Source organism: Mirounga angustirostris, unplaced genomic scaffold, assembly GCF_029215605.1.
Source record: "Mirounga angustirostris isolate CCGP_5_RB_7025 unplaced genomic scaffold, mMirAng1.0.hap1 SCAF_2, whole genome shotgun sequence".
Lineage (NCBI taxonomy): Eukaryota > Metazoa > Chordata > Mammalia > Carnivora > Phocidae > Mirounga > Mirounga angustirostris.
In genome coordinates, this window is record NW_026991710.1 from 98,225,340 (window position 1) to 98,246,114 (window position 20,775).

At 40.9% G+C, this 20,775-nt stretch overlaps 1 protein-coding gene across 2 annotated transcripts in view; it reads left to right on the plus strand.

Moving 5' to 3' along the window:
* The window catches only part of SYNPO2 (synaptopodin 2), a 164,437-nt gene that overhangs the window by 67,705 nt on the left and 75,957 nt on the right, over positions 1-20,775 (plus strand). The gene's annotated exons all lie outside the window — the stretch shown is intronic.

Genomic DNA, 20,775 nt, shown 5'->3' on the forward strand with positions numbered 1-20,775 from the left:
ATCATCAAGGGAGATTGGCAAAATTAGGAATTGGCAAAAGCTTCCATCTGCCCCAAACTGATCCAGTCCTGTTTCCATGTTTGGAAATGGTTTCTTGAGCTTATCCACACTTTGTTGGCAGGTCATATCTTTGCAGGATGACAGGCACTTTTCTTTCGACCACCCGCTAGCCATGATCCTGGCCTTGGGGAATGCAACCCATTTGTCATGTCCAGAATCAGGGGGCAAATAAACTGAGGACCAAGTGAAATTATGGGTGCAGCCATTGTGTATGAACTCACTGCTTTGCAACCACGCATCACTGAGCTTGCCTTATAGAGGCGTATTTTGTCCCATCATATGAAGAGAGAAGTGAAGGAGAGGACGTTTTTGAAACATGGGTACAGAAGAATTTAATATATCTGATAAGGAACTCAATTACTACATTTTATTCTAAGAAAGAATCACTTCTGTAACACTTTTAGGGAGAGAATACATTGTTGTGCCCAAAGTCAGATACTTTGCAGGAGGCATCCTGGGCAGAGATCTAACCCCTTAGACCATTACAGTGAGTAGGCAGACCGTTCTTTCTGTCCTACTTAAGCACATTTTCATCTAGGAGAAACTAAACTTTAATCCTATCTACAATTTCAGAGGTGGATTAGTTCAGTTTAAGGGCATATTGATACAGGCCAGCAGACTCAGAAATCATTTTGCCCGACTTACTGATCAGTAACTGCTGTTTCAATGTTCAATATATCTTCAACAATAAGAGAAACTTAAGACATTGGGATTTTCATGGGTTTAGACCTGGTCCCAACAATTATTTTTAAGTTTTGTATCTTTAACTTTTTAAAAAACATTAGATTTTACTTATTCCTTCTGTCGATTGATCAAAAACAAAAGGAAATGAGGATCAACTGGCTTTTTAAAATTGGTATTATTAAATGTTGTTAGGATTCATTCCACTGTCTGTAAAACCTTCATTGTAAGGGTGTCTCTCCCAATCTTCAGACTTAACAACTTGCATTAAGTGTTTTGCATAAAGTTCTGGGAAACCTGTATTCACCAGTTAAGTACTGGCTCTAGGCAAACTCAGAAGCTTAGAGACCAGAACTGTTCTGGGAACATCCTGTCCTTGAAATGTGAATATTTCTAATCAAGTGCTGGTCAGGCGATGCATGCCTTTCCCTGAGACAGGCCTAGCAGGCCTAGTAGGGTGCGCATGGCCTTTGCATTAGAGGAGGATCACCTTATGAAGACCATCCACCAGGCTTTGGAATTTCAACCTAATTCTAGAACATGGAGCAGATGCCAAAGGAGGTTTTAGAGGGTAAGAGATAAACCAGAGATAAAGGAAAAAAACAAAACAAAACAAAAACATTGCCTGAGGAAACCTTCAGGTTTTATATATTAGGGTTGGATTCTCATTCTCTCCCTCCATCCTTCCCTCTCTCTCTCTCTGTCTCTATTTCTCTCTTCCTTCCTCCTTCTCTCCCATTGGATTCTTTCATTAACCATAGGTGGTTCTTAATGAAGAAGATCTGTGATAAAAGCATTCATCTATTCATTCAACAAATACTAACCACTCTCTGTTAGACACTGTGCTAGAGATATTGATGCTCTTACAAATAAGAAAACCCCTGCCTTCAAGGAACTCATAATCTGAAAGGCATCACAGACAAGAAAAATAACCTTTATGGCAGGATGCATAATGTGTCCCAGGTATTAGCTGGGACCTCCTGGCCCCTTGGGACCTGGCAAAGACGAGCCTCACAAAACTCCCATTTCATGTCTCTCTGAAGGCCAAAGCATGTTCCCAAGATTCCTGTTACATTCACAGTCAGCTTTGCTCTGATTTCCTGCTTTCTGATGTTCTCTGCATCTTGTAGATGTTCTTTTATTTCTGTTCTGACATAGACCCAGGGTTGGGACAACTCATCTTCTGTTCCCTCCCACACCCGGGTGGGCCTCTCTTCCTCCCACACAAAAGAATCATGAAAATAAGGTTACTATACTGATACTATGTTTTAGAACTTGAACTGAGAGTTTTGGGGTCATGAGAGAGCACAGCAATAAACTTCAAATGACGTAGGGCACATTTCTGTTGTGGGGTCTATCTGGTACCCATCACCGGGGCCTTCTCAGTGTCTGCTTCACTTCACAGAACACTCAGATGTCCTCCTGCCTTCTCTTCTGCCTCCTGATTCTCTTCCTCATGCCATCCCTCCTGCACTGTATTCTGCCTCTCCCCCCACACTCCAGTTCTGTAATATTCTTGCTCTCTATTGTCCAGAGTAAGGCTTTCCTTGTCATGCACTCCAAAATTCAAGCGCAAGCCCATCTTGTTCACACCTAAATCCTTCCTGGTACTTAGGCAGTGGGCCTTTCATGTTCTAGAATCCACTTTCTGTTCTCCATATCGAAGGCAGTGTAGCTGCATACTGTTTTCTCCTCTCTTTTATCTGTACTGATTGACTTATACACTCATTCAACAATATTTGTTGGATATCTGCTGTGGATCAGGTACCACTCTGGATGCTGAGAGTAAAGCTGTGTACGAGATGGACACAGGTCCTATCCTCATGAATTTGCATTCCAGGAAGAATGTACAAGATGCTAAGAAGAAACAGAAAGGCCCTACTTCATTCTGGGATAGGATTGCACAACATGGAGAGCTAAGTCTGACAAGACAAGCAGGATTAAGCTAGGTCACTCAAAGGATAGCATTTCAGACAGAGGGACTCAATGACAAAAGTTGGCTCTGAAGTTCTCCACCATTCAGTCGAGCTGCTGGAATGGAAAGGGAAACAGAAATTGTGGTTTATTTCCAACATCTCTCCCTCCAGCTCCCACACCTCCATACTCAAGCAATAGCTTTTGAGCAGAGTTGAAGTATGAGCTCTCTAATGAGGAAGACAAGGCACAGTCTCCTACCCTTTTCAGTTTCTGGGTGGAGTCAAGGGTCTGAGAGTCTGGTTTGAATTGGTTTCTCTTTCCCAGAGGCTGGGCCCTGGAGCACAGCTCTCTCCTCACCCAGGTAGATCCCAGGGAAGGAGCTTCTCTGCAGTCTTGTCTTGGAGAATGGAAGTCAGGATATGGCTGGAGGGTTTGGTCATGCTCATAAAGAGCCGTGAGATTTGGCTGTGGAAAGAGCCAAGATGTCCATCGACAGATGAATGGATAAAGAAGAGGTGGTATATATATACAATGGAATATTATGCAGCCATCAAAAGGAATGAGATCTTGCCATTTGCAATGACGTGGATGGAACTGGAGGGTATTATGTTGAGTGAAATAAGTCAAACAGAGAAAGACATGTATCATATGATCTCACTGATATGAGGAATTCTTAATTGCAGGAAACAAACTGAGGGTTGCTGGAGTGGGGGGTGGGGTGGGAGGGATGGGGTGACTGGATGATAGACACTGGGGAGGGTATGTGCTCTGGTAAGCGCTGTGAATTGTGCAAGACTGTTGAATCTCAGATCTGTACCTCTGAAACAAATAATGCAATATATGTTAAGAAAAAAAAAGACGAAGAAGAAGGTAGCGGGAGGGGAAGAATGAAGCGGGGGAAATCGGAGGGGTAGACGAACCATGAGAGACGATGGACTCTGAAAAACAAACTGAGGGTTCTAGAGGGGAGGGGGGTGGGAGGATGGGTTAGCCTCGTGGTGGGTATTAAAGAGGGCACATTCTGCATGGAGCACTGGATGTTATGCACAAACAATGAATCATGGAACACTTCATCTAAAACTAATGATGTAATGTATGGGGATTAACATAAGAATAAAAAAAAAAAGAGCCGTGAGATTTGGAATTGGGTCCCAGGGCTGTTGTTAGTTTATATGGAACATTTATGCAAAACTGAAAAACAAAACAAAGCAAAACAAAACCCTGCCACTTCTTCTGGGATGATGCAACCCATGGTCAGGGTACAGGCTTTGAGAAGGGAAAGGTCCCCTCTACCGGGGTGCTGCCTAAACGGAAGGTAATCCACTTTGTCCCAGGTTGTGCAGATTCTATAAATGTAGTTTGAATAGATCGATGAGGTTCTTCTAGTACCTAAATCCATGGATATACTCAAATTGTAGGTCTTTCCTCACAAGGCTCTGAATGATTAGCTGATAAAATGGCAGTGTTTAAGGAACTGTGCATCACAATCGGTACATCTTTTCCGTTCTTCTTATCCAATTACTTAAAAGTAACAGTAATAATGGTTAACCTTTATTGGGCATACTTGACATGTTCCAGGCACTGCACTAAGTAGTTTATAGAGATTAACTCCATGAATTCTTACAACAACCCTATGACTTACACATCATCAGTCCCATTTAATGTTTCGGAAAACAGAGGCTTAGGTGGTTGAACTCAGCTAGTGAGTGGGTTTTAACTTAAAGCCCATTTTAACTCCCACTCTATACCGCCTGTTTTCTTTTCTTTCCCTGCTTTCTTCCTTTCTCTCTCCTCCCTCTCTCTCCTGCCCCATGGGAACAAACCCTTGCAGAGAAGCCAGGTCAAGGAGGTATGCATTGTGCTTCCTGATAACTCTATGATTGACCTCTGATTTCTGAACGGCCCCGAGACTGGGCTTTCTAAACAAATAGCTTCCCTTTGTTGTTTGGGGTATGCCAAAGAGTTCAGGATTCTGAAAATCCTGGTTTCAGGTTTCCAAACCAGTAGGTCATGCCCAGAGCCTAATCCTTGCTGGGTGGCAACATGTCACCACACAAGAAAACACAGCTGTACTAGGCCCTTGGCAGGAGGCTCTGTGGCTTTTCTGGCCAGCCCAACCAAAGGCACAATGGAGAAGCCCCCATCCATGGTCATTTCTAGAGAACTCTTCGCCATGTGGGGAAAACAGATATAGAATAGTACCTGGTAGTTTCTCTGCAAAAGGCTCCATGTTTTCCTTATGTTTTTGGCACACCTCAGGATAATTCCCTTAGGTATTAGCCATCTCCTCAAAAATCATAAGATACACAACATTTTAACCAAAGTTTGTAGATAAAAACTGGGGCCACGATAGTGGTACTCCCCTTGACTTGGCTTTGAAAAACCTTTATACTCTAAAAAAAATGTAGCGTCTCCTTGAAACATAGATCTATTCATGCACCTTTAACCTTTGTTAAAGATTGTGATATAATGAAGATGCATAGCTAATCCAGAAAATGTCTAATTTTGGTGAAAAATGTACAACATCCAATATATTAACTTCCAAATAAGATAACCTGGTGCTCTCAGTTATTGGTTTCCAAGGACTCGTTGAACATTTCCTTGTTTGGCTTTGGAGGAATTTGCTCTGGGATTTCAGCCTGGCCCTTGACTCGCTGAAAGACTACAGACTTAGAGCAAGCAGGCAGAGAAGCCAACTAGCGAAAATGAAAGTAAGAGGTCCTGGGCCAGATGCTTAGTGTGTGTTCTTTAAATAAGGAAGAACTCCTGCAGGGTCAGGGGAATGTCACTGGCAGCCCCAGAACTTGGGAACGCCAATCAGACATCATGTACTCCAGACAGATCAACAAAGTCCAGAGGCAAAATGTTTCATTGTAACTGATACAGCAGTGTCCTGGCTTCTCTGAGATGTCTTCTCTCCCAGAGGTTGTTATTTTACCATTAGCCATTTAACCCTTTCCCCTGATGTTGACATACCTAACTCAGTAGGGAAAGCGAGTGGTAGATCTTCCAGACCGAAGCCCAGGCTTGGAAGGTTACAGCTAAGAAAGCATCCGTAGCCAGGTCCAGTCCCATTTAGTAAAATTTCTAACCATGATACAGTGCTGGGGCATGCCAAGAAGGGAACCAGATATGCATGCATTAGCTGAGGTGAAAAGAACAGTGTCTTCCTCTTAGTTGGGGTTGGGGTTGGGGTCAGGGAGTGACAAGGTCTTATTTTTGAAAATTGTGAAATAAATATTGATTAAAATGTGTAACATTAACATCTCCTCACCTCTTGAGAACTTTTACAGAGAGTGAGTGTGAACACTATTGCATTTTTGTTTTCTTTGTTTTAAAGATTTTCTTTCTTTATTTGACACACGAAGAGAGAGAGAGAGAGCAAACACAAGTAGGCAGAGTGGTAGAAAGAGGGAGAGGGAGAAGCAGGCTCGCCACTGAGCAGGGAGCCCAATGAGGGACTTGATCCCAGGATCCCGGAATCATGACCTGAGCCACTTAACTGACTGAGCCACCCAGGCGCCCCTCTACTGCATTTTTCTTTCCTTTTTTTTTTTAAGATTTTATTTATTTATTTGACAGAAAGACATAGCGAGAGAGGGAACACAAGCAGGGGGAGCGGGAGAGGGAGAAGCAGGCTTCCCGCGGAACAGGGAGCCCAATGTGGGGCTCGATCCCAGGACCCTGGGACCAGACCTGAGCCGAAGGCAGATGCTTAACGACTGAGCCGCCCAGGTGCCCTCTACTGCATTTTTCAAGTGAGGTTTCCTAAGACCTTTGAACCCTGAGAAAGAAGCACATCAGAAGTCCTAAGTCTAACTGTTAAATATTATGAAATATGGTGTGGCAAAATAAAAACTTTAAAGTAAGAGGAGAAAGAAGACCTCTGTTCTGATTATAGCTTAGCCTCCTCTAGTTGAGAGAATCTAGTAACTTTTCCATGATCATTAGTTGACCGCAAGGACCCCTTGAAGCTCTTAAATTCTCTGCTAATATAAGCACAGCACTCTGTCTGATAGGTTTCCACAGTTTTAGGGTCTCCTACACCATGTAGGTAAATTTTAGACCAAGGTCACAGTGTAGTATTATCCTCTAAAACATTTTTCTGTTACACTCAAGTGAACTGTGAATCCCTGAAGTGCTAGATAGGTATTTCATTGCACTTTGTGAAGGTTCTATATGCCTTCAAAAATACATCTGAGACTAAACATGTATTGTCTTTCAAACCACTTTCATGTATGGTGTTTAAAATGGAAAATGCAATGATAAGGAAATACAGTATTTCTCTCCAGATTGTAACAAAAGGTTTATATGATCAATTAACAGTGCTTTCACTGCCCTCTGCTGCATTAAGGAGAACACTGAATTTGGAGAGCTTAGTCTTACATCTGATTGGGGAAGGCCTACTTTTCCTTTATGGTCGTTGTTATTAATGCTTACTGGCATATTCCACATGTAACACTATCTGACTTGGAAAATCTCAATAATGAAGCAGCCAATGACCCAAAACCAAATAAGCACTCTGTTCTTGTGAGTCAGGATCTTCTGGGGTTTTATTAAGTTCTGGGTGTTCTTTCTACAAGATCACTAATATATATGGAAATAGCTGTTTATTTAGGAGGTGATTATAAAGGTTTTTAATACCTGTTATTTTTTTTTAAGATTTTTATTTTTAAGTAATCTCTACACCCAAATAGGGCTTGAACCCACAACCCTGAGATCAAGCATCACATGCTCCACTGCCTGAGCAAGCCAGGCATCCCAATACCTGTTATTTTTTAAAATATGAAAAATTAATAGAAATGGCAATAAAACACCTTAGATGAGAACCTTGCTTCTTTAAAAAGTGGAATGAAGCTTAATAGAATTGCTTTGTGGGAATGTTCTATTATTTGCATTTAAATATTGGGTGCTTAGCATAAGGAAAAGATTGAGTATTTTCATAGTTTCAATTATATCTTCATCTACTTTTAATTAACAACATTAAGTGCCATGTCAGTCTATTCTCTAGGGCTTCTATTTAATAATAATAGTGAAAATTAATAACATACTCATGAGCCTTCCTGGAGATATGCTTGTTATTTGTATTCATTATTGACCTAGCAAAAGCTTTACCTGTAATCTATTTTACTCCTGAATTATAAATTATCAACAGATTTTATTCACTTAACAACAATGTGTCAAATGTCTGTTATGTATCAGGAACAAACTTATAGATGAATGTAAACTGCATTTCTGACCTAAGATGCTCACAATTTAATGGGTGTAAAATATAAATAAACATGTCTTTTGGAGAAATTTGGGGGGGGGGAGGGAAAAAAGAATTTTCCAAAGATAGTGCTCCCATTTGTGCCAATCAAGAGCCCCAGTAGTCTGATTGTTCTTGATCGGGATGTATGGCACAGTTACTAGTGACTAATTTGCTTGTAGTACTCCGCAGTGCTCACTAAGAAAAACAGGAATGGGTTTTGCAAATCTCTCTCTCTCTCTGTTTTTTATATATATACCTTTTAATAACTTGATACCTTCTCTGGACAAAATGTCAGTATATACCCTAAACACCCCATTTCCTCTCCAATCACAAATGTGTTTGTAAACAATAGAAAGATAAATATACTTCCAAGGGCAGATAACCTTATTTTATTTTTATAATTCTGAAGGGATAGTAATAGAAAACTGGTTCTGTTATATCCAATTACTGCCAAAACAGAGAGCTATTGATCCAACACTCCAGAACCAAAGTGGGTATTTTTTGGTGGATGATTCTGACATTTAACTGGCTAGGAGTCAATAAACCTCTTTAGCAAGTTAGTTTATTTGGTTACCAAGAGTATGTTTTGAAAACACAAGGAATACATAAAGGGCTTTACTTGAAGTCCTCAAATACCATATAAGGAATGCATGGGAAGTGATTGCTCAAAGTTAAATGCTTTGATAAAGTTTTTCATTTTGTTATGGTTAAGGCAGGCATTTACTTATACTTGCTTCAAAAGTTTTCCAGGATTAAGTCATTGAAGTCATACTGTATGGTGTGCAACTGGGACCTTTGATCATCCTTTCATATATATGAGCCCTAAATGGAAACCTTAAGCTTCTTCTTGAGAACCTTAGCCAAGCCCAACCTGTCTCCAGTGGTCACCTCCATGAGGAAACAGAGTAGTCTTCTATTTGGACAACTTCTTTTAGTCTCCTCCATCCTGTGGTCAATATGGTTCTTCAGCTAGTTGCATCCCAGGAACACAGGGAGCGTAACATCCAACTACTATCCATCAGCACTTGCCAAAAATGTGCTTGATGGAAACCTGTCCACACTAAGAAATATTTTAAGAAAAAGTTCCATAAATTGTTTTTCATTCAATAAGCATGTTGTAAAATTTTTAGGGGGCAATAATTAATCATCCTCTTCTTCCTCTTTTAATTTCACAACCAATTAAGAAATAGACCAGAGTTAGACAGATGGAGCTAAAAAAAAAATCAGCTTTATTATTGGTAAACTTGACTTGGAGAGTATGGTTTGACCTGTGACCACATCAGTCTTCCTACAGGTTCCCTTTTTTTCCCAGAAGCATTTGCATGTGTAGGGAAAACTACCCATAATTGTAGGTACTTTATAACTCCTTGTCAATACATAAATGAATGAACCCATCAATCATAAAGGTTACTCCTGCTTTTTTTTCTCAAAGGAATGTCAATATAAATTCCAGAGTACAGGAAATCTTTTCATTTGTTTTGACCCCCATGACCATCTGCCTCTTTGGACCTGCCCAGCTGCTTTCAGAGGTGACAGAAAGCTCGAGTGGCTTTCGGACAGAGCACTTTTGGTACCAGCAAGAGGTCCCCTCAGCACCTTTTCCTCTTTCTCTCCCCCCTTCATCTGAAAATACAACATGTTGTTCTCTGATGTGAAGATATTGTTTGATTTCAGAGATTTGCTCAGTGCCTTAGGCCAGCTGTTGTGGCTCAAGTAGGATTAACTTAAACGCCAGTTGCTGTTTAGCAACTTACTCAAGTCAATCAACAGATATTTATTATGTGCCTTTTATACAGAAAACAAAGAGAAAAGCAGAACAAACCCATGACTCTTAAGAATGGGAAGCCAGGGGCGCCTGGGTGGCTCAGTTGGTTAAGCGACTGCCTTCGGCTCAGGTCATGATCCTGGAGTCCCGGGATCGAGTCCCGCATCGGGCTCCCTGCTGAGCAGGGAGTCTGCTTCTCCCTCTGACCCTCCCCCATCTCATGCTCTCTCTCTCTCATTCTCTCTGTCTCAAATAAATAAATAAAATCTTTAAAAAAAAAAAAAAAAAAAAAAAAAAAAAAAAGAATGGGAAGCCAGGGGCGCCTGGGTGGTTCAGTCAGTTGTGTCTGCCTTGGACTTGGGTCATGATCTCGGGGTCCTGGGATTGAGCGCCGAATCAGGCTCCCTCCTCAATGGGGAGTCGGCTTCTCCCTCTGCTCCTCCCCCTCGTGCTTTCTCTCTCTCTTCCTCAAATAAATAAATAAAATTTAAAAAAAAAAAAGAAAAGAATGGGAAGCCAGATCCTGCTGATGATTATGCTATGCCAACATTTTTAAGACAGCAGAGCCGTGAAATGCCTGCCTCAAAGGTCCCAAATGATCTAGGCTTAGAGCAATACATATCCACCTTCCTTTCAGGTTTTAACTTCAAATTATCAATTTTACTCACAGTAAAGGTGGACTTGACAATGGGACTTGGACCTGAGGCTAAACCAGAACTTGGGAATTAACATTTATTAAGGTTATTTGGCCTCTGGTGACAGGCCAACCTGCTTCACCCATTCATAGACGAGAAAACTGGCAAGGAGAACAGAAGCCTACCTGGGCCTACCTGGGGAAAGTTTAATTGCTTTCTGGATTTTGTTTTTTTTTTAAAGGAGTGAATTTAATTTTTTAATTTTTTTTTAAAGGTTATTTATTTATTTATTTGTCAGAGAGAGAGCGCGGGTAAGCACAAGCAGGGGGAGCTGCAGGCAGAGGGAGAAGCGGGCTTCCCACGGAGCAGGGAGCCCGACGCGGGGCTCGATTCCAGGACTCTGGGATCATGACCTGAGCCGAAGGCAGACGCTTAACGGCTGAGCCACCCGGGCTGGATTTTGAAGCACAACTGAGCCCACTGCCCACAGGCACAGCCAGTATAAGACAGTAAGAGAAAGGATGGGCCATCACAAACTTTTCCATTCAATAACCATAGTATTTGGAAAAATCCTGGTTCAATGGTGTTCAGGCTCTCCACTAATCAAATTAGCTACTCCTCCCATGGGAGAAGCGACAGGAGACATCTAGAAGTATATTGTCCCATCTGTGGGAGGAATGGAATTTCCCCTTCATGGAGAAAGTAAGAAAAGGGAAATAATGGTCTCCCCAACACTGAATTATTCCACAGGGGTAGATCTCCCCAGGCAGTCCTGGTGATCTTCATTGTCCTGAACACCACTGCGGGTTGACACGTAGAACTCTATTTAATCTCTGTAGAAACTCTGATGTAGGAGTTAGCCTAACTTCTTCTCATGGAGACCCTCATCAGAACATAAAAGAAAGAAGACAGAATACTATTTACCATACATACAAAAGGAAATCCGAGCCTACAAGCAAAATCTGTACCATTATGTTTCCCATTTGGGAAAATAAAATATTTCATATATATTTTTCTTTCCACCTCCCCCTCCTTCCAAAATGCAGGAGCTTATTTGTCCGAAGTAACCCACTAGGAAGCCTAGCAAATCTGTCTCTTACGTGCTGACTCCAGTTTCTTTCTATCATTGCCAACACTCTTCTCCTAGGATTGTCATTGGCTTTAAAGGGGTGTCATAGGTGAAAATGTTTTGCCTGTTACCTAAGAGTTAAAGTTGCACGTCTCTGGGTTTGAATCACGGTTCTGCCCTGTGCTAGCTCTGTGACCTTGGGCAAACTGCTACAGTCTGTCTGAGGCTGAGTTGATTTTTCATCACAGGGTGAGTGCTTACTAATTTTCGTGCCTTTCCTCTGAATGTGGGAAATGAATTAGATATAGAATCAGCAATATATATTTTATAAGCTGGCTGTACCCACCAGCCTCCTGCTTTGTCTCCCCACTCACCGCATTTTTTTTTGCAGGCGGCAAATGCAGTGGAAAAATGTGAACTTTGGAATGAAACAGCCACGGGTTTGCATTACTGTTGTATCATTTATTAGCTGTGTTACTTTGGATAAATCACCAAAAGGGTCTCATTCTCTTACTGTGCTAACAATGTTAATCATAATGAGGAAAGAGACCTATATTCAGAGTCCTATCTTAAAGCAGAGAATCATAGTATACACATCAGATATCAGATTTGTTCTTCCATTTTAGAAAGTGGTTTATATATTATATGAGGTCTTCATTTCTTCACTGACTGATTCACTTGTAAGGCATACCTGTGCACTAAATTTGTACACAAGCACACACACAGCTCCCACGGAAGCCAGCTTCCTTTCAGGAGAGTGCCGATTTCTTTGAGAAAGCCACAGCCCAGTGCTGGTGATAACTGGCATTTTCTGTTATGGTGATGAGTGAGGATGGGTTAATCCCTGAGCCTGTCAGGTTTGGCCAACTACCCCCCAGATTTCCCTTCATCAAATGGAAGTATGCGTCCTGCCAAGTACTTTCCATTTACTTTGTAAGCTTCATGTTTTTCATTGGAAATTCAATCCATGTGTGCTGAGTTATTTACTGAACTCAGAATATTATTGGGCAAATGCCAGTTCATATCCAAAAAGTTCCCTCCCCACAAAAGAACCCACCATAAAGATGCACATTTTTTTTCTCTCTTCCTTTAATTTTTTATTTTAATCAGGATCAGAACTAAAAGAAGCCTCATTTGGTTCTGAAGTTACATAAAAGTTATATGGGCTACACCAGTCAGTAGTCTCTGAACATACAAGCTAAAAGAATCATACCAAAATGAGCAATCCGCAGTCCCTCAGAACATCTTGTTAAAAGTGTCCTTTCTGTATTGACTTGTTTTAAGATTCCTTTCTTCACCAAAAAGGAACTTGGTTCTTAATGTTTCCGTTTTACAGGTGAGGACACTAACAGTCAATGACTTGCTTATCATGGTCAGATGATAGGAATTTGGAAAGGAGAATGAAGAATAAGAAATAAGCACAGCTAAGGGTTAAACTCAAGTAATTATTGCATTTGAGCTAAGAAAAGAGGCATGTGGACACCTCTCGTGGGAGAGTACATTTTAGCACCCAAAGGGAATCAGTGCTTGAGGGGCAGGTGCAGCTTTTCTCAGTGGGATGAGATAAGAAGTGTTCACACAGGCATGATACCATGAGTTCTCATGCACTAGAAATATCATGTGTAGGTAGAGAGTGGATTTTTTTTAGAGCCACATTAGACAACAGATTTTCTTATTTATGCATATTCAGTCCATCTGTAACTCCTTTGCCTGTTCTTGGCCACCAGCCTAGAAGAGGCCCAGACCCAGAATATTGTGTAAAACTGTGGGATTTTTGACAAATTAGATTTTAATTCCCTTACGGTTCCCTGATCCACATTTATGACTTCCATTCCCAAATTGATGTGTTTAGCCCGATCTCTCATTTGCTTCTAATCTAATTTCAACAATTCAACTGATTTTAACACAACCCTCTGCTTGAATACCTGCTAGCAATGCTCTCATGTATAATCGGTGTTATTAATGAAACATATTGGAAAGAGAGCTTGGGTTTTATTTTTATTTCCCAATATTTGATCCCGCTTCTGAGATTCCCTTGCCTCTACCAGTAACACCACCATGATTACAAATTTGCAGTCATTCTTGATTTCCACTCCCCTATAAATCCGGTCCCTTCCTGAGTCTATAGTTTTTGCTTCAAATTGTGTCTCTTATCTCTTTCCTGTGGGTTATAACAGATAAACTCTAATCCAGGCTCTCATCACTTCCTGTTTGCACAACTTTAATGGTTTCCTCATTTCTCTGTCTTCAGTCTTCTCTTTAGTCCATCTTGCACACTGACTAATCTCTCTAGGGGGCTTAAGAACCAATAATAATTGCTCATCGCTACTGGGTCATATCCAGTATCTCACCCTGGCATTTAAAACAGCTTTTAATGTGGTTCCACCCCACTGATCCATCTTTACTTTCAATGACCTGTCACACACACCCTCCCACCCTTGTTAGGTCAGCTGTGCACCTCTCCAGAACACACTATGCTTTTCCCCACCCCTGTTCTGCCAAGCTTACATTACGAGTCACACACAGTCCAGTTTCATGGCTGAAGGAGCTGGACAAAGACCTGCACATGGAACAATAAATAATTTGGGAGACAGATTCCCAAATCTAGCTAGTACTAGTACTAGAGAGAAGACAAGTCTAACAAATAGAATAGGGCTTGGGACAAGTATGGGAACAGAAAATTTGGGACGGTCCGGGCAAGCAGTTCCTCTGAGAAAAACCCAGCCTTCAAGAGTGGGAATGGACTAGTATAGGGATGACAGACAGAGATGAAGGATCCAGGACAGCCATTCTGAGACATCTAGGCATACATACAGACAAACAGCATCTGGAATATCTACTTATGGTAGTAGAGTCTAGTAATTTCTTGGTAAAATCCAGGAGTAGGACTTTCATCCCTGGGAGGACGAGGAGATATGACAAGGCAAGAAAAGACTCCCATCCTAGAAGAGCTGGGATCATCAAAGGCGGGATTAAATCACAAAGGGTTAGACAAGCAGAAATATGGTTACAGGATTTGTTCCCTAGAACAATATAGAAGCTTGTGAAAACTAGGTCACCCAGTCAGCGCCAACCAAGATCAAGTGACCCAGTCCTGTGCCCCAAAGAACACAGCACTGAGAATTTGTGTTCCAGAGGCTGAGAGGGAATCTACCATCATAAACACCTTTGGACTTGAATTATATCCTCTTGCCACTGACTGTATGATCGTGTACAATGTCCTTAATTTTTGTGAGCCTTGAGTTCTTCATATATAATAATGAGGAAAATAATTAATACTTTATAGATTTGGTATGATGATTAAATAAAGTGGCTGCTATGGCACCTGCCATTTCATAATGGGCTTGCTGCTCTTTGCCAGACTCCTGAAATCTCTCCTGCCCGAAAAAGGGATTGACCCTCGAGGCTGAGGTGGTGTTAAGCCTGTGGGTGGGAACCTGCCATTCCACTGATGGTGGAGAAGAGTCCAGAGGCAGGAAATCAGGCATGGCCTGACTCCTCACTGGGATGCCTTCCTTCCTCCCTCTTCTTTCTCCCCTCCTCATTCCCCCATCCTCTTATCTCTACCAATCCTGAACATGACTCATTCTCAACACAACTGCACCTCTTCTGTGAAGCATCAACTCTGTTCTCGAAATTTCTCCATTCTTTTGGCCCCTTTTGGACTGGCATTTTGCTAATTACTTGACCATGTATAATATTAGCAATCCCAGTTTTGACTTCTTTCAAGTAAACCCTGAGGTTCATGGCATTGCCATTTGTAATGTTGCAAAGATATAACTTCCACAGAAGTTCTGCAAAATGAGCCAAGTGAGTGAACCCTGCAAGTTGTCCTCCATCTTGTCCAACATAATTTTGATGATACCAATTTGTTGTTGCCTGAACATTTTGTGGGGAGAATTATATCCTATTTTGGAATTTGAGGATTGGGGATTTTTAAGTTCTCTGGATGAATTCCTTGGTAATGTCAATGGCCTACAATATTATAATTTGTTGATTTTTAGTTGCCTCTTGTACTTTAGCCAGATTTGTTTAACCAAATTTCAAGCCTCTCTAGGATTAAGCCGAGTCTCTTCTCTCACATGGTTCCCCCCAAATTTAGCCCAAAGTTGACTTCATACTGAGGACTCAACCTGCAGTTGGTGATTGATTCAATGAGTGTCTCTTGTTACCATTTTGTTCAGTTTTTGGAATTCTAGATAGTCATTTTCTTCCATTGTCTAGTTACATCTAAAATAAAATTTAACATTTTCACTAGCATAATAGAAAGGGAAGTAAAACACAAAGGAGTTGAGTCTAATACTCAATTTTTTGTAAGAAAAGCATGACAATTCATTTGCAGGGAAATTTTGGCTACACATCATTCTTGTCACCAGGAAGCAGGGTAATTTATATTATCTTGTTCTGTTTATGGACTGAGTTCTTTGTCTGTTGCTTAATCTATATCCTATGTTGTCAAGAGAGGAGACTGGAGCCCAGCTATCACTCATCCACACTTATATCATCCTGACTTAAACACTACAGAGGAAAAAACACTCTTCGTGTTTGAGAAATGAAGTTGTACACATTTAATTTTGTATCCTGTTTTTAAATAACTTAAGAGGAGAATTTCCTAGATGAAAATAAATCATATTAATTTTATTAATGATGGCCACTACTAATAATGATACATATCCCCATGTACAGTGTAGTAGAACCTTTTCCTCTATTTTCTAGAAATTTTGATTTTTCAACTCTTTTTAGTGTATTTTTCTTTGCAATATATAAGACCTTATAATATGTATTTTCACACAGTGAAAAGAGATGTTGTTCTGCCTATTTTCCTCATACTTTTTCCAGACCATTCCTCAGTCATGACCATTTTCTGGCTGGCTTTCCTGGCAGAGTATAACACACATACCCACACTCCTAGAACTGTCTGGTGTTTGCTTGGTAAGTTCTACTTAGTTCCTTCCTTGGCCTGCGTCCTCCAGGGAGCTGTGGGACCATGGTGGTTCATACTCCTTTTTTCTCTTCTCTTCCAGCACATACATGGGAATCATTCCAGAGTCAGATTGGGCTCATTTTATGGGAAAGTGTTTAGATTTAGAGCCATATGTGATTTCACTTAAGATTAAAAAAGACACAATAAATAACAAATGTTGGTGAGGATGTGGAGAAAAAGGAACCCATGTGAGCTGTCAGCAGAATGCAAATTGCTGCAGCCACTGTGGAAAACAGTATGGAGGTTCCTCAAAAAATTAAAAATAGAATTACTATCTGAATCAGTAATTCCTTTTTTTAAATTTAATTTTATTATGTTATGTTAATCACCATACATTACATCATTAGTTTTTGATGTAGTGTTCCATGATTCCTACTGGGTATTTACCAAAGAAAATAAAACACTAATTTGAAAAGATATATGCACCTTTATGTTTATTGCAGCATTATTTACAATAGCCAAGATATGGAAGTAACCTAAGTGGCCATTGATAGATGAATGGATAGAGAAGATGTAGTGTATATATACAATGGAATATTACTCAGCCATAAAAACGATTAAAATCTTGCCATTTGCAACAACATGGATGGACTAAAGGGGATTATGCTAAGTGAAATAAGTCAGTTAGAGAAGGACAAATACCATATGATTTCACTCAAGTGCGAAATTTAGGAAACAAAACAAATAAACAAAAAAAGAAAAAAAAAACCAGACCTTTAAATATAGAGAACAAACTGGTGGTTGCCAGAGGGGAGGTGGGTGAGGGGATGAGTGAAATAGATAAGGGGGATTAAGAATACTTGCCATGGGGCATCTGGCTGGCTCAGTCAGAAGAGCATTTGACTCTTGATCTCGGGGTCATGAGTTTGAGCCCCATGTTGGGTGTAGAGGTTACTGAAAAAGAGTACACTTGTTATGATGAGCACTGAGAAATGTATAGAAGTGTTGAATCATTATATTGTGCACTTGAAACTAATATAACACTGTATGTAAATTATACTTCAATAATTTTTTAAAAGCTGCACTAAAAAAGAAAAAGAACTTCATCAATGAGTGTCACCATCACCATTTCGAGCATCTTTTCCTATCACGTTATAGTGTCGCTGGAAAGCAAAGATGTATAGACCACCTAATCCACTGGTTTTCCAAGTCTGATTTAGAAAACGGATCAAGCGGGCCTGGCTGGGTGAAGGGGGCGGGGAAGAAGGGACCCTGTGCTGGTGATAGCCCGTGAGGCACACCCTCTGCACACACCAGTCCGTAAACCACTAATCTGAACTAAATATCACAGTTTGCAGATGAAGAAACAGCCCAGAAAGGTTAAGTGACTCACTCATGGTCATATGAACGAGTTTGTGGCAGAGTAGATCCCAACTTACCAAGTACAGAGTGCTTTCCAGGGCTTTCCCCACAGATAACTGCTAAGTAAAGAGTTCGTTTCTACTCATTGGACTAGTGCAATTCATCTCTGTGCCCAAGAGCAGTGTATGAGAACTCGTGTTTTCCTTGTTACAAATCTTTTACTACTGAAGGAGATTCGCAATTCACTGAAATCCCCAAAGTACCAGAAACTGTGTGACAAATCACAAGGGACAGGACATTATGCACTTTTAGCTGGCCCACCTGTTCCATGATGGGCTTTCTAGCTGAGTAGCCTAAAGCCTTGCAACCGACCTCCTTCATAAGCTCAGCCCAGAGCAGCTCAGCAAACCCTGAGTCTACTGGTCACTTTAATGGGTGGTCTCCTTTCTCCATCAGCAACCTGGGAAGCTAACCACATATTAGAGGGCCTTGATGGTGGCCAATTAGCACAGAGCCCCCCATTAGAGACTATCCACATCAATACCATCCTCTACAGCCTTCCTTGTGATTAATGTAATCACAATAATTACTGACCTCCCTTTTGAGGTCTTGGCCACAAGAGCAAGAGTTTTCCCTGAATGCATTGTTTCCAAACAACTCTAAGTCCCTAGTTGTGGAAGATGATGTCATGAGTTCTGATGAGGGGGTTGCTCTAGAGCAGCTGAGGATTGGCCCCAAAGACCTAAAGGAGCCAATTCAACTTATATCCCACAGCTGCATCCCCATGGCCACATGCATGCAGCCAATTACTCTATCATTAACCAAAACAAGCTTGTGGCTGTTGTTATTGTACTTTTTACTCCTATACCTTTTAGAGGAATATTGAGACCTAAAATCTCTTTTCTTTCATGCCTCTCAGACTTGGCACATAATTATCTTTCTTTCTCCCTTCCTTCCTTCCTTCCTTCCTTCCTTCCTTCCTTCCTTCCTTCCTTCCTTCCTTCCTTCCTATCCTACCCTTCCCTACCCTACCCCACCTCATCCCATTCCATCCCATCCCATCCTTTTTTTTTTCTTTCTTTCTTTGTTAGGAGCTAATGCTTAAATCAAAACTGGTTAGATTAGAATTTCCATCCAGATGGGTGCCTGGGTGGCTCAGAGGGTTAAGCGTCTGCCTTCGGCTCAGGTCATGATCCCAGGGTCCTGGGATCGAGTCCCACATCGGGCTCCCTGCTCAGCAGAGAGCCTGTTTCTCCCTCTCCCTCTGCACCTCCCCCTGCTCATGCTCTCTCTCTCTGTCTCAAATGAATAAATAAATTTAAAAAAAAATCTTGAAAAAAAAAATTTCCATCCAGAAAAAAACTAGTTGATTATTCTCTAATTAGACCACTTGAGGGCAGCATAGCCTTAGGAGCATATTTTTTGACCAACTGATATGTAGCATAAGGAGGAAATATGCACTGTGACTTTCATACACATATTGCTGTAATTCAGGGAATAAACCGTAAATAACGAGAAAACACTCCTTGGAAGTCATTTCAAATTTAAGGATGAAGGAATACATGTCTAATTTTAAATGTACTTACATCGTTTTCTTATATAACATAGTTACTTGAGGCAGGCACAATATAAACCATTCACATGAGAAAGAGATTTAAAACTGAGTGCTCTCCTGTTGGTGGGAATGCAAACTAGTACAGACACTGTGGAAAACTTCCTCAAAAAGTTAAAAATTGAACTACCTTAAGATCCAGCAGTCGCACTACTGGGTATTTACCCAAAGAATACAAAACACTAATTCAAAGGACACATGCACCCCTATGTTTCTAGCAGCAATATCTACAATAGCCAAGATGTGGAAGCAGCCCGAGTGGCCACTGATTGATGAGTGGCTAAAGAAGAAGCGGTATAGATAGATCGATAGTGGAATATTATTCAGCCATTAAAAAGGAATGAAATCTTGCCATTTGCAGCTACATGGATGGAGCTAGAGTGTAATGCTAAGTGAAATAAATTAGAGAAAGACAAATACCATATGGTTTCACTCCTATGTGGAATTTAAGAAACAAACAAGCAAAGGGAAAAAAATAAGAGAGAGGCAAATCAAGAAACAGACTCTTAATTACAGAGAACAAACAGATGGTTACCAGTGGGGAGGTGGGGGGATGGATGAAATAGGTGATGGGGATTAAGGAGGGCACTTGTGATGAGCACCGGGTGTTGTATGGAAGTGTTGAATCACTATACTGTACACCTGAAACTAATATAACACTATGTTAACTAACTGGAATTAAGATAAAAACTTAAAACATTTTTTTAGTTAAAAAATAAAATAAAATACATAAAACCAAGTGCTCTCAGAAAAAAAAGGGGTCCCAGACAGTAAAAAAAAAAAAAAAGACTAAACTAAAATATACTCCACAGGGGTGCCTGGGTGGCTCAGTTGGTTGAGCGTCTCCCATCAGCTCAGGTCATGATCTCAGGGTCCTGGGACAGAGCTCCTCATAAGGCTCCCTGCTCGGCAGGGAATCTGCTTCTCCCTTTCCCTCTGCCTGCCGCTTCCCCTGCTTGTGCTCTCTCTCTCTGTCTGTCAAATAAATAAATAATCTAAAAAAAAAAATAACATATGCCCCACAATTGACCTGGGAACAAAATCCTGGATATGTTTGCAGGTGTTTATGTTCCTCCCGGGGAATCGGTTTTTCACAACTAACGTGTTCCTGTTACTACCTCTTTTAAGCTAAGCAGGAAAGCTGCCTCTCTGCCTTTATTCTATATTTTGAGAGTAAATCCAGGATGAGCAAGAGAAGATAAAAAGAGGAGGTTTAGGGGGAAAGAAAAGTAGAGAGGCATTGCACTCTGTCCTTGGAGAATCACTAGTAGTGATTTGTAGGAAAAGGTCTACATTGGCCCAAATCATAGGAAGCTATACTAGCTCCATTCGTCTCCAACCCTCTCTAATATATTGTCTGTAGATACCTTTTGGTAGTTTTCATATGCTGTTAATTAACAAATTGCACTTGATCAGCCTGAGATATTTATGTTCTCTTTCCACGTATCACTGCATAAGCTACCTAAATAAGAGACAGATGACTGACTCCCAGAAAGCTG